The sequence below is a fragment of the Cupressus sempervirens genome, chromosome 5, assembly GCF_028749045.1.
Source record: "Cupressus sempervirens isolate cs-2001-9-10 chromosome 5, ASM2874904v1, whole genome shotgun sequence".
Lineage (NCBI taxonomy): Eukaryota > Viridiplantae > Streptophyta > Pinopsida > Cupressales > Cupressaceae > Cupressus > Cupressus sempervirens.
Genome location: NC_143122.1, coordinates 501,850,623 through 501,866,207, shown reverse-complemented (window position 1 = coordinate 501,866,207; position 15,585 = coordinate 501,850,623). Strand labels below are relative to the sequence as shown.

The following is a 15,585-nucleotide window of genomic DNA, read 5'->3' as shown; positions in this document are numbered from 1 at the left end:
AAGGTGTCCAACAAAATCCAACCCGAAGAACCATGATAACACTTGCTCCAACATATTTTGGTGTTAGGAGATAGATCAACTATTGATAAGGTTGTCACCTTACAATAGTGACCTCACACATATGAAAGATCATCACCTTTCATAACACACAATTACAAAAATTTAATCTTTCTGTGACAACAACTTAATAAAATATGTTGATACATTCATTATCATGACTTTAGCACTCTAGGACAACAACTTAATGAAGTCTATCATGATAATAGGTCTACTATTTATAATATTTTCATCTTATAACAATTACCTTATGCTAATATATCTCAATGGAAGATATTCACCTTCATTATATATCATATGCAAAATAGTAACCACTATGAACCAAGTCAGAGGGTGGTACAAAGGGTTTCACCTTAATTTTCTCTCACCAAAAAAACACATTACAAGGAGTTTCATTTAGAGCTTCTCCTCATATAGAAGATATCATTACAAAGGATAGCACCTCAAAATTATCCTCAAACATTAATCCTAGGAAGTCAGGTCCTCTAGTTACTTCCTTAGAAGCCCTCTTCACCCAAGGATGCCTATCAAACTCACTCTAAATTTGATATCAATCTTTTGATTTTTTAGTGATAAGTCAATATGTCCTCATGATATACATAGGAGTAGGCTCATCAAAATCACACAATCACACATATGTATTTCTAGTCCCTCTGAGTATCAATCTTCTAAGCTCCTTTATTACTTTAGAAGAAATGTCATACTCCCTCTAAATGTTTGTTTCAAGAGCCTCATTTTATCCATCATTATCATCAAGGTCTTTAGAGTTTACTATCATTAGATTGAGTCTGCACAATATTAGGTAGCATATGTAAAGTACCAACCTTCTTTTCTTATAAGAATATCCTAACATAAAGTAAAAGATCGAGGCAAATAACCCTTCTAGTATGTATAGAATTACAAATAAGAGAGAGACTACAAAGAGTACATAAATGTAAAAGATAAGAATACTTATCTACACATGAAGATTTAGGAATTTCCTTTTTAGATTATTTGAGAATGGAACATCTCCCCACTAAATTAGGTTCAAGTGGGAATGGAACATTCACTATTACTCCCCCCACAATGTAAAATTTCCACTCATTCTTATATTGTTAAAAAAAAATTGTATCAAATATGACAACTCCTTTCTAAATTCCAACTTGCTCTTTTTATCCATTGAAGGTCCAAACATTCATTTAGCTTAGCACTAGAAGCGAACATGTCCTTCCATTTTCTCAAACTCATCCACAATACGCCAATATCTTGATTGAGCATGATTGTGTCACATGAATGAATCTACAACTCATGCGTCAAGTTTCATTCATCAAAGAGAGACTCATAGATGGTTCAAATGAATTCTTAAAAAATTCATTAATGTCTCACAACAATTCAAATTTCATTTGTTCGTGTAAAGGTATTTGTTAGATATTTTGATTAAGCCTATGTTATGCATCACATAAGATCGTCATCATAGATAACAAACTCTTCCATATAATATTCACAACTTTGAAATTGTACTTATAGCAATGTCACAAATTTTAGACCCTCAAAAATATTTCATTTGAACCTTATCTCACAACTTGATTAACTCGACATTTAAATGTTATTCTTCAATGAAGAGGATAACATATAAATAATAATAATAAAACACGATATCTAGCAAGGAGTTTTATGACTGTCTCTTCGAATCTAGGCTAGACTTTTTTATTAATCTTCAAGTACTTGCATTGCAATTTTTAAATTCAATTGTCAATATGTCCCTTTGGCTATGGTGGCCTTCCTCAATAGTATTCAATGGTTGATTGTGTTCTTATAGAATTGTAATCTCTGTCCAATGTCCATATATTCATTGAGGAATAGAACACAATTTTTTTTAAGTCAATCTCATTATTCAATCCTAGTCATTGTAATGGTTCATAGTCACTAACTGTCTTATATTGATAGACATTGTATATCATCTATTCCATCTATTAACACTTGCAATAGGATTATATATGGTCTAGTACAATCAATGCTATGTTTTCTATATTATTATTTGTTGTATATCATCTATTCCATCTATTAACACCTGTGATAGGATTATATATGGTCTAGTACAATCAATGTTAAGTTTTCTATATTATTATTTCCTATGTACATGATGCTTCCTCCATCCAATGTTCATCATAACAAACCTGTGATTTCCATTTGATCTCAATAAATTGTAGACTGATGGATGGTATCTTATTACATTAGCTGATAAACATAGCCCAATAATCCTTTTACTATTATGGGTATTCTATCCATCCTCTGACCATTCTATGTTTGGCACTTATATATATTTCATTCAAATTACTATATGATTCACTCCAAAGGCATGTCGAAGTTAGTGTATGAATGTAAAATGAAATTTTCTCTTAGATCCCTTACCGGCTTCCCTGATTGATCTTTTGCACAATGAATTTTATTTAAATCACATTTTAGCCTAGATTTCAGCCAAAATTGACCGATGCCAACTACATGAGCGACTGAATATACTCTTCATTTTTCTAAATTTGATTGAAGTGAGGAAGCATGGTCAAGTTTAGTTGTTGTGATCGATACATTTTTTGGCATACCATGGACAAAGAACTCTCAAATAGATGGTTCAACTCTTTCACACGATTAAAGGAAAATGCAAGACATAAACCTTAAGTCTTCATAAACATAAACTATGATTTATTTGTACAGCATATATTCATCCCCAATCTCTATTTATCTTTATCATTGATTTTGTTGTCTTCTCCATTTTCATTGTTATGTTACTTCTCATCCTATCCACTATCACTTATAAATGTTATTACAGTTACAAGCACCAATTGTTCTATAAATTCTAGCCACTCTATCTATTTTAATCTTCCCTTATCCCTTATTTTGATTCGATATTAGATATTTTTGTTTGCATCTGCTATTCTACCATTGCTTATCTATAGACTACACAAGATTTACTTTTGGGCATTATATCATATACTTCTTTTAGTATGCACACGGGCATCCTTTTCCATCATATTTTTATTCATAGAATTGATATTACTGTCTATAGATGCCAAAGAGCCCACTTATTCTTTGAATCTAAAAGGTAATTATCTCAACATTGGTCAAGGCTTATCATTATCACTACTAAGGGTCTGATTATATATTTTCCTTCATATGGTGCAATTTGACGTGACCAACAATGATATGGACTCCCAAGCTCTATCTACTCTTTTGCATTATTACTTCTGCATACACCTATAATCTTAGGCTCTTTTCAATATTGTTTGAACTGTCAAGATCCTTCAATCCTACAATTCCATATATTACAATTTATCCAGATGTGTAGTAACAATCAACCCAACCATGAATCTTCAAACATATCCTTCCAGTTTTACTTTTAATTGTTATTTTTCTTTATTCTCTTACATTCACAGTTTGGCTCTAATATGGATAGGAGTAGTCTAGGGTAGTGTAGATAGTTGACATGCAACCCTTGATATCCCCTACTTACACAAGTTAACCCTAATCAATTAGAGATAACTTTTCCTTAGACTCACCTACCTATTCAGGCTTGCACACTAGCTTGAAACTTCATTTTGGGCCTCCTTAATGACTTACTTGATCTTGCAAGGGTTGGAGGCTCTTCCTAGGGTGTCTTAAACTTCCTTTCATTGATATACCACAATCCATTCATAGGTTTCTATATGACCCTTTTAAACCCATGAAAAACTCCTATTAGTCCTAGTAGCCCTAAATTAGCCCTCCTAATGGACTAAATTTGGATTTGTACAAATATTTCCTCAAGAAGGTCCCAAACAAACTTGAGATGGTGATACCCTTTTCAAAGGTCATCAAGAATCTTGAGGTTTCAAGTTCGCAACATCTACCACATGCCCTATCCCAATTTTTGAGGGTTTGTTAGGGTTTATCAACACCTTAGACTAGTCAACAATAAAAATCCTCTTGATCCTTTACTAGGGACTGTTAATGCTCCTCCTTGCATCTGTAGAGACTCCATGCAGTGCTCTATCCTTCCATAACACCCTTCTTCAAAATGCTTTGCCCTTGCAAGAAATCTAATTTCCTTAGTTCAATTTATAGCCAAGTACAACTCTGTCTCACTTAGGGCTTCCAAGGAAATAGATTGGCCCTTCACTCTTTGCTCCATCCTTCCTAATACATAATGTACAAGGTTTCTACTAACATTTCTCAAGGTTTCATAGAGTTTCAACCATGGGGAATGCTAGTAGATAACATTTTGCCAAGTTTGCCCTAGTTTTGGCCAACAAATAGGCAATTTAGTAAAACATTTATTGTGAATAGTAAGGGATTGCTAAGAACTTCTAACCAAAACAAGAAAAAAATATGAACAATGTAGAAACTAGATTCCAAGGCAAAAAAAATTATTCAATCTCATGTCAATCAAAATCTCAATCTTTCATTCAACCTATCATGGGTTTCCTTGTATGTTGTATGCATCTATACAACTCCAAAACTTCCAATTGTACAAAAGAGACTTAAAGGGCTTTACAAAATCATTTCATAACTAACTGAACCAATTCACACTTGTTGATAACTTCCTAGTTTCTTTTAACCACCTTTGCAACTTTTGACAAGAAAAATTACAAAAATTGCAAAATTGTCAATGTGCAATTTTTACATTAAGGCACCTTAGGCTTTGAAAAAATACATCTGAACACTCCAAATCAATCATGGAAAGTATTTAGGCCATGTTTAGACCATTTTCACACCTAACTATCCTTCTATGCTTATTTAGCCCTCTAGATCAACTATTTGCACTTTTGCCCCTAATTGACAATAAATGCAACAATACATCTATTTGTCTATCATGCACTGTATTGGTGCTTCACATGCATGAGGATCCCTATACCATAGACCTCTTTATTCCTCATAGGTCTTATTAGGACTCTTATTGCTTCTTAGTAGTGTATCCTAGGTGCTCTTGCACCATACTCCCTAATGAGTTGAAAAGTCTTTCTATGACTTTACGAGGGAATAAGAGAAATATCAATACCATGTTTCTTGAAGTCTCCTTTTGTAATCCAATTAGCTTCAATATCTAGTTTCCCATGTCATTTCACAAGATGCTTCATGTATGTCTTGTTCCTAGTCACCTTGTTCACTTTGGAACTCAAAATCTTCTCAGCTTGCAATTTTCTTGTAGATGGCTTGGATAAGGTAGCTACTATGTCTTGTAGGTCTGCTTCCTTTGCTGGAATGGAAATTTGAATAGGACCCTTGTAGGCTACCAAATCTTCAACATTGAATGTAGTGGATAAGCCCATATCTGCTGGTAGATCAACCTGATATGAATTGGCACCATACTAGGCCAAAATCTTGCATAGGCCCACATTCCTTACTTGCAACTTATTAGATTCTCCTTTGGATAGCCTATGCTTGTTAAGGTGAACCATGAAATAGTCCCCAACTGCAAATTGAACATCTATCTTCCTTATATCTACCCACTGCTTTATTTTTGTTGTATTCTGCTCCAAGGTTTGCTTGACCATATCATGAACCTCTTTCATGGAAAGAACAAAGTCTTCAGCCACTCCACTAACCTTTGCACCTTCCTCCATGTCCCTTAGCTCAAGAATTCCTCTAGGATGCACCCCATAGACCACTTCAAAAGGACTTTTCCAAATAGACATGTTTATAATGTCATTGTAGGCATATTTTGCTTGGGCAATAATGTGTTCCCAACTCTGACCATACTCCTTGGTCACACATCTTAAGAGGTTACCTAATCTCCTCTTAACCACTTCTATCTGGCCATCCATTTGAGGATGGAAGGTAGATCCAAATGAGAGGGGTGTCCCCAACTTGTGCCACAAAGTCTTTTAAAAATGACTCATAAACTTAGTGTCTCTATTAGACACAATGTTAAGAGGAAGTTCATGTATCCTTACTACTTCCCTAAAAAACAAATTAGCAATAGCACAAGCATTATGAGTGGCTTTACATGGCACAGAGTGTTTCATTTTGTTGAACCTATCCCCAATGACATAAACACTGTCAAAAACCTACTTGGTTTTAGATAGCCCCACCACAAAGTCCATGCTTAAACATTCCCAAGGTCTTTGAGGAATAGGCAACGGTTGGTATAATTCTGCATTGGTGCAACTCCCTTGGCTTTCTAACAAACCATGCAACATTCAACATAATTTTTCACATCCCCACTCAAGATAGGCTAGTAGTAGAACCTTTGGACCAAATCCACTATCTTATGCACTCCAAAAATGCCCACTCAAGGCACCATTATGCTTCTCTTGGATTGGTTTTTCTCTAATTGATCCCCTTGGGACCCATAGCCAATTTCCTTTGAACAAGAGGCCTTCCTGCAAGGTGAAATCAAAATACTCATGATGAAAATGGTTAGTATAATCAGTACACACCTAATAGGGCTTGACAGAGTCTAGATCATCAGGATATAACTCCTTGAAGTTTTCAATTACCACACTCCTAATATGCACTTCTTGTATAGTCAGCAACCTATAGCTAAGTGCATCTGCAACTTTGTTTGTAATGCCTTTTTATGCTTGATGATGAATGTATATGCCTAAATATACTCCACCCATTCATGTGCTTGCAACTCATCTTATCTTGGAAATTTGGAAAGCTTAAGGCTTGATTATCTTAATAAACAAAAAATTCCTTAGGCAATAGGTAATGCCTCCATTTCCTCAAGGCTTGGAACAAGGTATACATCTCAAGGTCATAGGAAGAATACTTCCTCTTGGCTTCATTCAACTTTTCACTATGAAAAGAAACTGATTTACCCTCTTGGCTAAGGATTGCTCCAATGGCAAGGTTACCAGAATCACATTCAATAGTGAACAACTTCTCAAAGCTAGGTAAGACCAAAATGGGTTGAGTGGCAATTTGATGTTTCAACAATTCAAAGTTTCTAGTGGCTTCATCAGTCCACTTGAATTTGGCTCTAATCCTACCTTTAGTGGTCTCCAATAATGGTGCACAAATATGACTAAACTGCTTAATGAACTTCCTATAGAATTGTGTTAAACCATGGAAGCTCCTTACCTCTAAGGCAATCTTGGGTGTTGGCCAACTAAGTATAGCCTCCACTGTGCTAGGATCCATCTTGAGCTAACCCTGTGAGACAAAAAAACCCAAATAGACTAGTTCTTCCTTTATAAAATTACACTTTTCCAAGTTTATGGTGAGCTTAGCATTAGACAATCTTTTGAAGACTAGGCTCAAATGCCTTAAGTGCTCTTCTTTTTTGCTACTAAAAATCAAGATATCATCAAGATAAATGACAACATACTTACCCAAGTAATCAGCAAAAACTTCATTCGTGAGCCTCATGAATGTGGAGGGGGCATTTGACAAACCAAAGGGCATCACTAGCCACCCATACAACCCTTCAGTAATCTTAAAAAATTTCTTCAACTCATCCCCCTCCTTAATCCTTATTTGATGATATCCACTCTTTAAGTCAATTTTGGTGAAGTACTTTGCATTGCCCAAGCAATCAAGTAAGTCTTCAATTCTTGGGATTGGGAATGTGTACCTAATTGTTATCTTATTAATGGCCCTTGAATTTGTACACATTCTCCAAGTACCTCCCTTCTTTGACACCAAGACAATTGGCATTGCACATGGGCTTACACTTTTCCTTATCAATCCATGATCTAGCAATTCTTGCACTTGCTTGGCTATCTCCTCATGTTGACTAGGTTTCATCTTATAAGTTGCCTAATTAGATAAAGTTTCTCTAGGGATGAAGTCTATTAATAGCTCAAGGCTCTCTTAGGTGGAGATGTTAGCTTCCCACCACTTACAATGTCTTCAAATTGTTCCAATAGGTCTTGCACTTCTTTAGGTAATTGTGATATGATTGTGCTTTGTGCATTCTATGGCTTGACAATAATGGCATATCTTGTGCCTTATCCTTCCTTAATGATGTTTAGGAACTCTTTCTCACCTATCATTAGAAAATTAGGTCCCATCAATTGGTCAATTTCTCCCTCTAACAAAGATTGAATAGTATAGGACTCTGCTCCTTTCCCAAACTTGTAAACATTCTTCCTACCATCATATTGGGATTCTTTATCATATTGTCATGGTGTCCCTAAAAGGAGATGACATGCATCCGTTGGCAGTATATCACAGAGAACTATGTCCTTATACCTACCAATATTGAAGTCCACCCATGCTTGTTCCTTTACCTCTACATATTGTCCCTTATTTAGCCATGTGCCTTTATAAGGACTGTTATGGAGGAGTCTTTTAAGTTTTAGCTTTACTACTACTTCTAAAATTGTGTTATCAATAGACCTAGAGTCAATGATAACTTTACATAACTTGTTTTGCACCTTGCATTTGACCCTAAATAGGGCTCTTATTTGGCTTGGCTCCTCCTTCATGGGCTCCCTTATGAGTGCTCTTATGAACATTAGATTCTCACCTTCTTCTAAATCAAGTGGGAGATCCGTTGCCTTCTTGTTTCCACCATCTTCTTGAACATTAGCCACCTTTCTTTCTCCTAAAGTAGAAGCCTTCCCTAGACATCTATAAGAGGGATGTCCTAGTTGGCTACAGTTGTAACACTTCAAAGTGGCAAAGTATGAAGGTCCTCTACCTTGACTATTATTTTTGTCCCTAAAGCCATTATTTTCTCTGCCTCTTTGGTTAAATCCACCTCTTGGACTGCTTGATCCACTTGGTTCACTTGGTTTACTATCCCCTTGGGGTCTCGTTGTTTGGCCTCTTCCACCACCAAAGTTACCTCTCTGATTGCTTTGCTCTCTACCTTTTCCTCTGCTTCTACTGCTAAAGTCTTCCTTCTTCAACTTCTCCTCTACCTTAAGTAATAGTTGGTAACATTTTTGTATTGTATTAGGACTCCACAACTAAAGTTCCTCTTGGAGGTTCCACCTCAAGCCATTAATATACCTGGCTATCTTAATGCTTTCAGCCTCTTGCACATTGGATCTTAGGAAAAGTTTCTGAAACTTCTCAGTATAACTTGCGACGTCATTATCCCTTTGTTTGAGATTTTTCCTTTTGGTATGCAACTGCACTTCAAAGCCTTCAAGAAGGTAGGTTTGTTGTATTTGGCTCACCATACTCTTCCAATTTGCATAGGGTTTCTTCCCCTCTTTCACTCTTTCATCTTGAATGAACATCCACCATGTGAGAGTTTATCCTCTCATCCTTGCCTTTGCCACTTTCACCTTTTGAGCTTTTGTCACATTCTCACTCTCAAAGTAGTTCTCCATGCCTTCCAACCATTCTAAGACATGGTTTGTATCCAAATTTCCACTAAAAGGTAGCACTCCTTCTAAGGCTTTCTTATTCAATGCCTTGATTGCTCTCAAAAATGGTTCTTTTGCTATCTCAGGATCATGTGTGGGTGCCTCCTCTTCATCAAACACTCATTGCTTATGCTTGCTATGTTCCTCCTATTGGTTGACCTTATTGGTCACTGCTTCAATCTTGAGAGCTGCTCTCTCAAGTGTTGTCTCTAAGTTTTTGATCTTAGCCTTCAACTCTAGGTTTTCCTTATCATGCTCTTGAACCTTCTTAGCCAACTCTGCATTTGTCAACATGGTGGATCCTATGGAGGATACCCCTTCACTATCAAACATAAACTGATATTTCCCAAAATCAAATTGCTCTAATACCAATTTGATAGGATTAGTCTAGGGTAATGTAGATAGTTGACACACACTCCTTGATATCTCCTACTTACACAAGTTAACCCTGATCAATTAGAGATAACTTTTCCTTAGATTCACCTACCTATTCAGGCTCGCACACTAGATTGAAACTTCATTTTGGGCCTCCTTAATGACTCACTTGATCTTGGAAGGGTTGGAAGCTCTTCCTAGGGTGTCTTAGACTTCCTTCCATCCATCTACCACAATCCATTCATTAGGTTTCTATACAATCCCTTTAAACCTATGAAAAACTCCTATTACGCCTAGTAGCCCTCAATTAGCACTCCTAATGGACTAAATTTGAATTTGTACCAATCTTTCCTTAAGAAGGTCCCAAACAAACCTCAAATGGTGATACCCTTGTCAAAGGCCTTCAAGAATCTTGAGGTTTCAGGTTCCCAATATCTACCACATGTTGTAACCAATTTTTGAGGATTTGTTAGGGTTTATCAACACCTTAGATCAGTCAGCAATAAAAATCCTCTTGCTCCTTTACTAGGGATTGTCAATGCTCCTCCTTGCATCCGTAGAGACTCCATGCAATGCTCTATCCTTCCATAACACCCTTCTTCTTCAAAATGCTTTGCCCTTGCAAGAAAATTAGTTTCCTTGGTTCAATTTCTAGCTGAGTACAACTATGTCTCGCCTAGGGCTTCCAAGGAAATAGCTTGGTCCTTCACTCTTGGCTCCATCCTTCCTACTACATAATGTACAAGGTGTATACTAGCATTTCTCAAGGTTTCATGAAGTTTCAACCATGGGGAATGTTGGTAGACACCATTTTGCTAAGTTTGCCCCAGTACTGGCCAGCAAACACACAATTTAGTAAAACATTTATTGTGAACACTAAGGGATTGCTAATAACTTCTAACAAAAACAAGAAATAAGTATGAACAATGCATAAACTAGATTACAAGACAAAAACACTGATTTGATCTCATGTCAATCAAAATCTCAATCTTTCATTCAAATTGTCATGGATTTCATTGTCTGTTGTATGCATTTGTACAACTCCAAAACTTCCAACTGTACAAAAGAGACTTCAAGGGCTTTACAAACTCATTTCACAACTAACTGAACCAACTCCCAATTGTTGGTAACTTTCTAGTGTCTTTTAACTACCTTTGCAACTTTTGACAAGAAAAATTGCAAAAAGTGCAAAATGGTAAATGTGCAATTTTTGCAAAATGGCAAATGTGCAATTTTTACAAAATTGACAATTTTTGTTGTTTGGCACCTTAGGCTTTAAAAAACTACATGCTAAGACTAAATCAATAGTGGAAGGTATTTAGGCCATGTTTAGACCATTTCCATGCCTAACTACTCATCTATTTAGCCCTCTAAATCAACTACTTGCACTTTTGCCCCTAATTGACAATAAATGCAACAATACATCTGTTTGCATATCATGCACTATATTGGTGCTTCACATGCAGGAGGACCCCTATACCATGGACCTCTTTATTCCTCCTAGGTCTTATCAAGACTCTTATTGCTTCTTAGTGACCTATCCTAGGTGCTCCTGCACCAAATATCATGTTAACACATATCAATTTCTACACATGTAATTACACTGCCATTGTTATAGGTGTGTTCCAAATGTAGATCCCAATCTCTTATAAATATAATAGGAGACATGTCTCTATGATTAATCATTATTAGTTAATATATAAACTATATAAATCACAATATAACATATGCATTATATATACTATAATTATAATATTATATATATAATATATTATATCAATGTTTTATGTTAAGATTAAATCAATCCAATTGGAGCTATAATCTATAATCTTAATAGACATGATATATATCCCCTATATAATGGGACCATAATTAGCCAATAAGCTTTCCCATTGGAGTTCACTCCAACCGAAATTTATCTCATGCCTAGAAGTCACGTCGAAAAATGCTTTTTAGATCATGGTTTTAGATTATTACTGGTTTCACATCAGTAAACAACTATAATAACGTCGTTACGTGTTTCAGATTATTATTGGTCTCCATGTTAACATTGCAGATAATCCGCCACCTCTACTCTATGTTGGAAGGTGGAGATGAGGGGAGAAGAAAACATGTAATGACTACAGAGTCCATTGGGAATGATCTAATTCAATTGTACTGTACAGTTCATCCAATCCAATTTATCAATGCCGTTGAAGCCCTTGATTGCAGGAAACCCTTGTTCGCTCTTTGTCTACTTCACTTTGTTCCACCATGATTCTCAAGCTCTTCTTCTTCTACTCACCTGTGCATCACGGCCTATTTTTCCAAACCCTAACCCAGTTGCTCACTAATTTATATGTGCTTGCAGATTGCAATAATGATGTTAATAACAACAATGCCCCTTCGTGAAATCTCTTCTTGCACTTCATAACCACCAGATTCAACATCTCTTCAGTTGATGCTGCAAAAATACTAAAACAGAGGCCCTCATTGTGGCGACTGAAATCCTTGGATAATGTTAGAGAGGTCGTGTCCATACTCAACAGATTTGGTTGCACTGAACATCAAATTGCAAGCATAATCATATCTCACCCCTCGCTTTTGGTGACAAATATGGAAAGATCATTGGAGCTCGAGCTTCAACTGCTTAAAGATTTCGGTATTGGGGGCAAAAATATGAGCAAAATTGTAACTAAGTTGCTGTGGAACTTGATGGCTAAGTTGGAGATGCTCCGCTCCAACCTTGAGCTTCTCAAGACTGTATTCCCCACATAGGATTTTCTGATCAGAGCTATTAGGAGTAACCCCCTTATTCTTATGAAGAGCTTGCAAGAAACAGTTCGCATTTTGGGAGGATTTTTTCTTTTGTGGAACAGAGCTCACCATGTTTTTGCTGGTAAACCCCTGGGTTTTGCCACACACTTCTCTCACACCTAAGCAACTTGATCTCATTTGTAGGATTGACATTCCCAAGGAAAGAAAAATGTACAAACACGTTGTGAGCGCAGTGGATGTGATCTGCATCAAAGTTTGAATCAAAAAGATGGACTTTATGCTCAATCACATGGAACTCTCTGTAGACTTTGTGGCAAAGTATCCCCACCTATTGTCAATGAGTTTGGAAAAGGTAATGAGGCCCAAATTTTTCATTTTGCAAAATAAGAGAGCAATGGATGGAGCAGGGGAGGATAATCCAACACAAAAAATTTCAATGTTTATGATGCTCGAGGTTAAGTTTTTTGCCAAGATCATTCAAGGGCATCCTAAAGCTGCTACCCTGTGGACTGTTTATAAAGATGTCATTGCTAATGTCTTAGAAAGATAAAGAAGGAAGGAGCTTTCAGTTTGTTAGCATTTGTTAGGCCTCCGATTCTTGTTGAGAAACCACCTCAATGTTCAGGAAAGCGATCCTACCCCTGTTCTAGGCAAATTTTGGTATGCATTACTTTGATTCACAAACTACTGCCCATGTTTTTTGGATTGCAGTTGCTTTGGAATTCAAGGTATGCTTGTAGATGTCTATAATGACCATCTAATTACTTGCATTAAGTGATTTTATTTGTGAGCTTCCAGCGAATAGAAGTATACAGATGTTTAGCTACTCTATTGTTATGGCATTTTGTATGGATATTACAACAGCATTCATGTGGATGCTTATTCTGTAGTGCCATTTTTTTCAATTCATGCTTTCAATGTTTGTAGAAGGCGAGGCATTTTTGCATGATATGAAATGAATAATGGAGAGGGGAAGGTCAATCTAATTCAACTTTAACCTATTTTGATTATGAGCGAGACCAAGTTTGTTGCCTGGATTATACAAGGGCACCCTGAATCTGTTACTCTGCAGTCTCTTTATAAAAATGCCATTGTTAATATCTGAAATAGATAAAAGGGTTTCAGTTTCTTAACATTTGATGTTTTAGTAACTACTGAAAGCCCATGCCATGTCTCAAATTCCATTGCTAGGGAATTGGTATTGCAATTGCAATTCCATGAAAGTTCCTCTCTTTGTGTTTGTCTCATGTCCCCAGTTCCTCTTCTTGTGGGTACCTTTTGTTATGAGCTAAAAAAACTATTTTAACAAATGTTCAAATGATAGAGGACTTGCACTCATGGAAATTGAGTTCTTTATTTCCATTTGGCTCACCAGTTCAGCTAGACTCCAGGTGGACTCCTCCCTGCAAAAGTTTTCCCATTCAATGCCTTATTAATGACACGATTTCGGATGTTTCCAATCAAATCAATTTATTGATATAATCTCTATATAAAAGTGTAGCAAACACAACTCTATTGCTTTAATTTCCTTTAATAGAATCTCAACGATTTTGCATTGCAGGTGAAGATGATTTTAGCCGATAGGGGTTGCTTTCAACCTGAAATTGGCTACCGCCAGAGAATGGGTTCAGACTATTATTAAGTAGTTTTTTTTATCTCACTTTACCATCAAGCGCTTTCTGATCATGCAGCCCACTTAGTGGTCTAGAGAACTCAGCCTAATACAATTCCACTTAGTCGTCTAGTATACAGTCCTCTATAGCTGCGAAAGCCTTCTCCCCTTTGTAGAAAACTTCAAGATCATCACCTAATGCATCCATAAAAATACATCGGCTACATCCAATGAAGAGCTCAAAGAAATATGGTGTCCTTAATATAAATTAATTTCATTGGATTTAGACTTTGGGGCCTTGCTTGAAATCAGTCTAATCCAGATTTATATTTGTGGGGTTTGTTCAAATTTAGTTTAAATCACACCATTCTTTATGTTTTTTGTCTGCAGGAATCACAGAGTTCTATTCAACGGCCCAAAAAGCACTAAACTCGTGCATTTCCCCTCTTCTTCCAGAGAGAAAAGAGGGTTTTAACACCAAACCATCGAGGGATTCCAGGAAGAGAAACAGAAAGGAACTCGGAAACAGGGGCAGGCTAAATTTATTAGTAGGGCAAAGCATCGGAGATTTGGTAGACAAGAATGCAGACATGAAAGAGATTCTTGGAATAATATCAAAAGAATTGTCAACTGGGCCATCAACCCTATCAGATAAGTACAATCTTTTCTCGGCTAAAATTGAGTACAAAAGATCAACTAGAGAAGAAAGACGGAGAAACAAAGAAATGAAATCTGCCATTGAAGCAGTGAAAGCACTATTATCAGGGTGTGGATCTCCACCTCATAGAATCAGATTGGATGAGGGTATGGAGCCTCAAAGAGAGGTTTAGGAATTGGCCTTGAATGCCAACTCAATCAATACCTTATTTAACACAGTGCTTCCCAAATTGGTGGCCTCTGAACTAGATGAAATTAGTCATGCAGCCCCAAGCTCAAAGAGAATTTTCTGTCATAACACTGATTCTTAATTTCTATCATATCACTGATTCTTTGCATTTCATTCCAATTTCATAGCAAATTTGTAAAGAATAGAAGATGTAAAACTTGGCTATGGAATGTCCATTCACCGGATTGATTCTTTACATTTGATTCTGGTTGCATTACAAATTTGTAAATAACAGAAGATACCAATGGTATAGGAGTGTATGTTTGATTTCATTTACATTATCCATCATATCACCAAGATGAGGAAAACATATACTTGACCATATTCATTTGTGGTTGTCAATTATGTGAAAAGACTGATATGCTACAAATTTAATATCTTCTACATGGCAGGGTTGTCCTGTGTAAATGTTGTTGTGTTTCTTTCAGTGACTAAACAAAGTATTCATATATCTTTGCAACTCCATAGATTAACTAAAAGAATTATATAATATTTTATTTTAGAAATGTGATAAAAAGGGACATTAGTAAAATTGGAGTCATTCATAATTTTTTATTTTTGACAAATTTATTGATGTTCATTATTTTTCTTCACATTTGAAAGTCTAATACATTTATTTT

General features: G+C 36.1%; 1 pseudogene; it reads left to right on the top strand.

The window, feature by feature from the left end:
- The window catches only part of LOC149556916 (uncharacterized), a 46,550-nt pseudogene extending 31,641 nt beyond the window's left edge, over positions 1–14,909 (top strand).
- Positions 14,910–15,585: the final 676 nt, after the last annotated feature.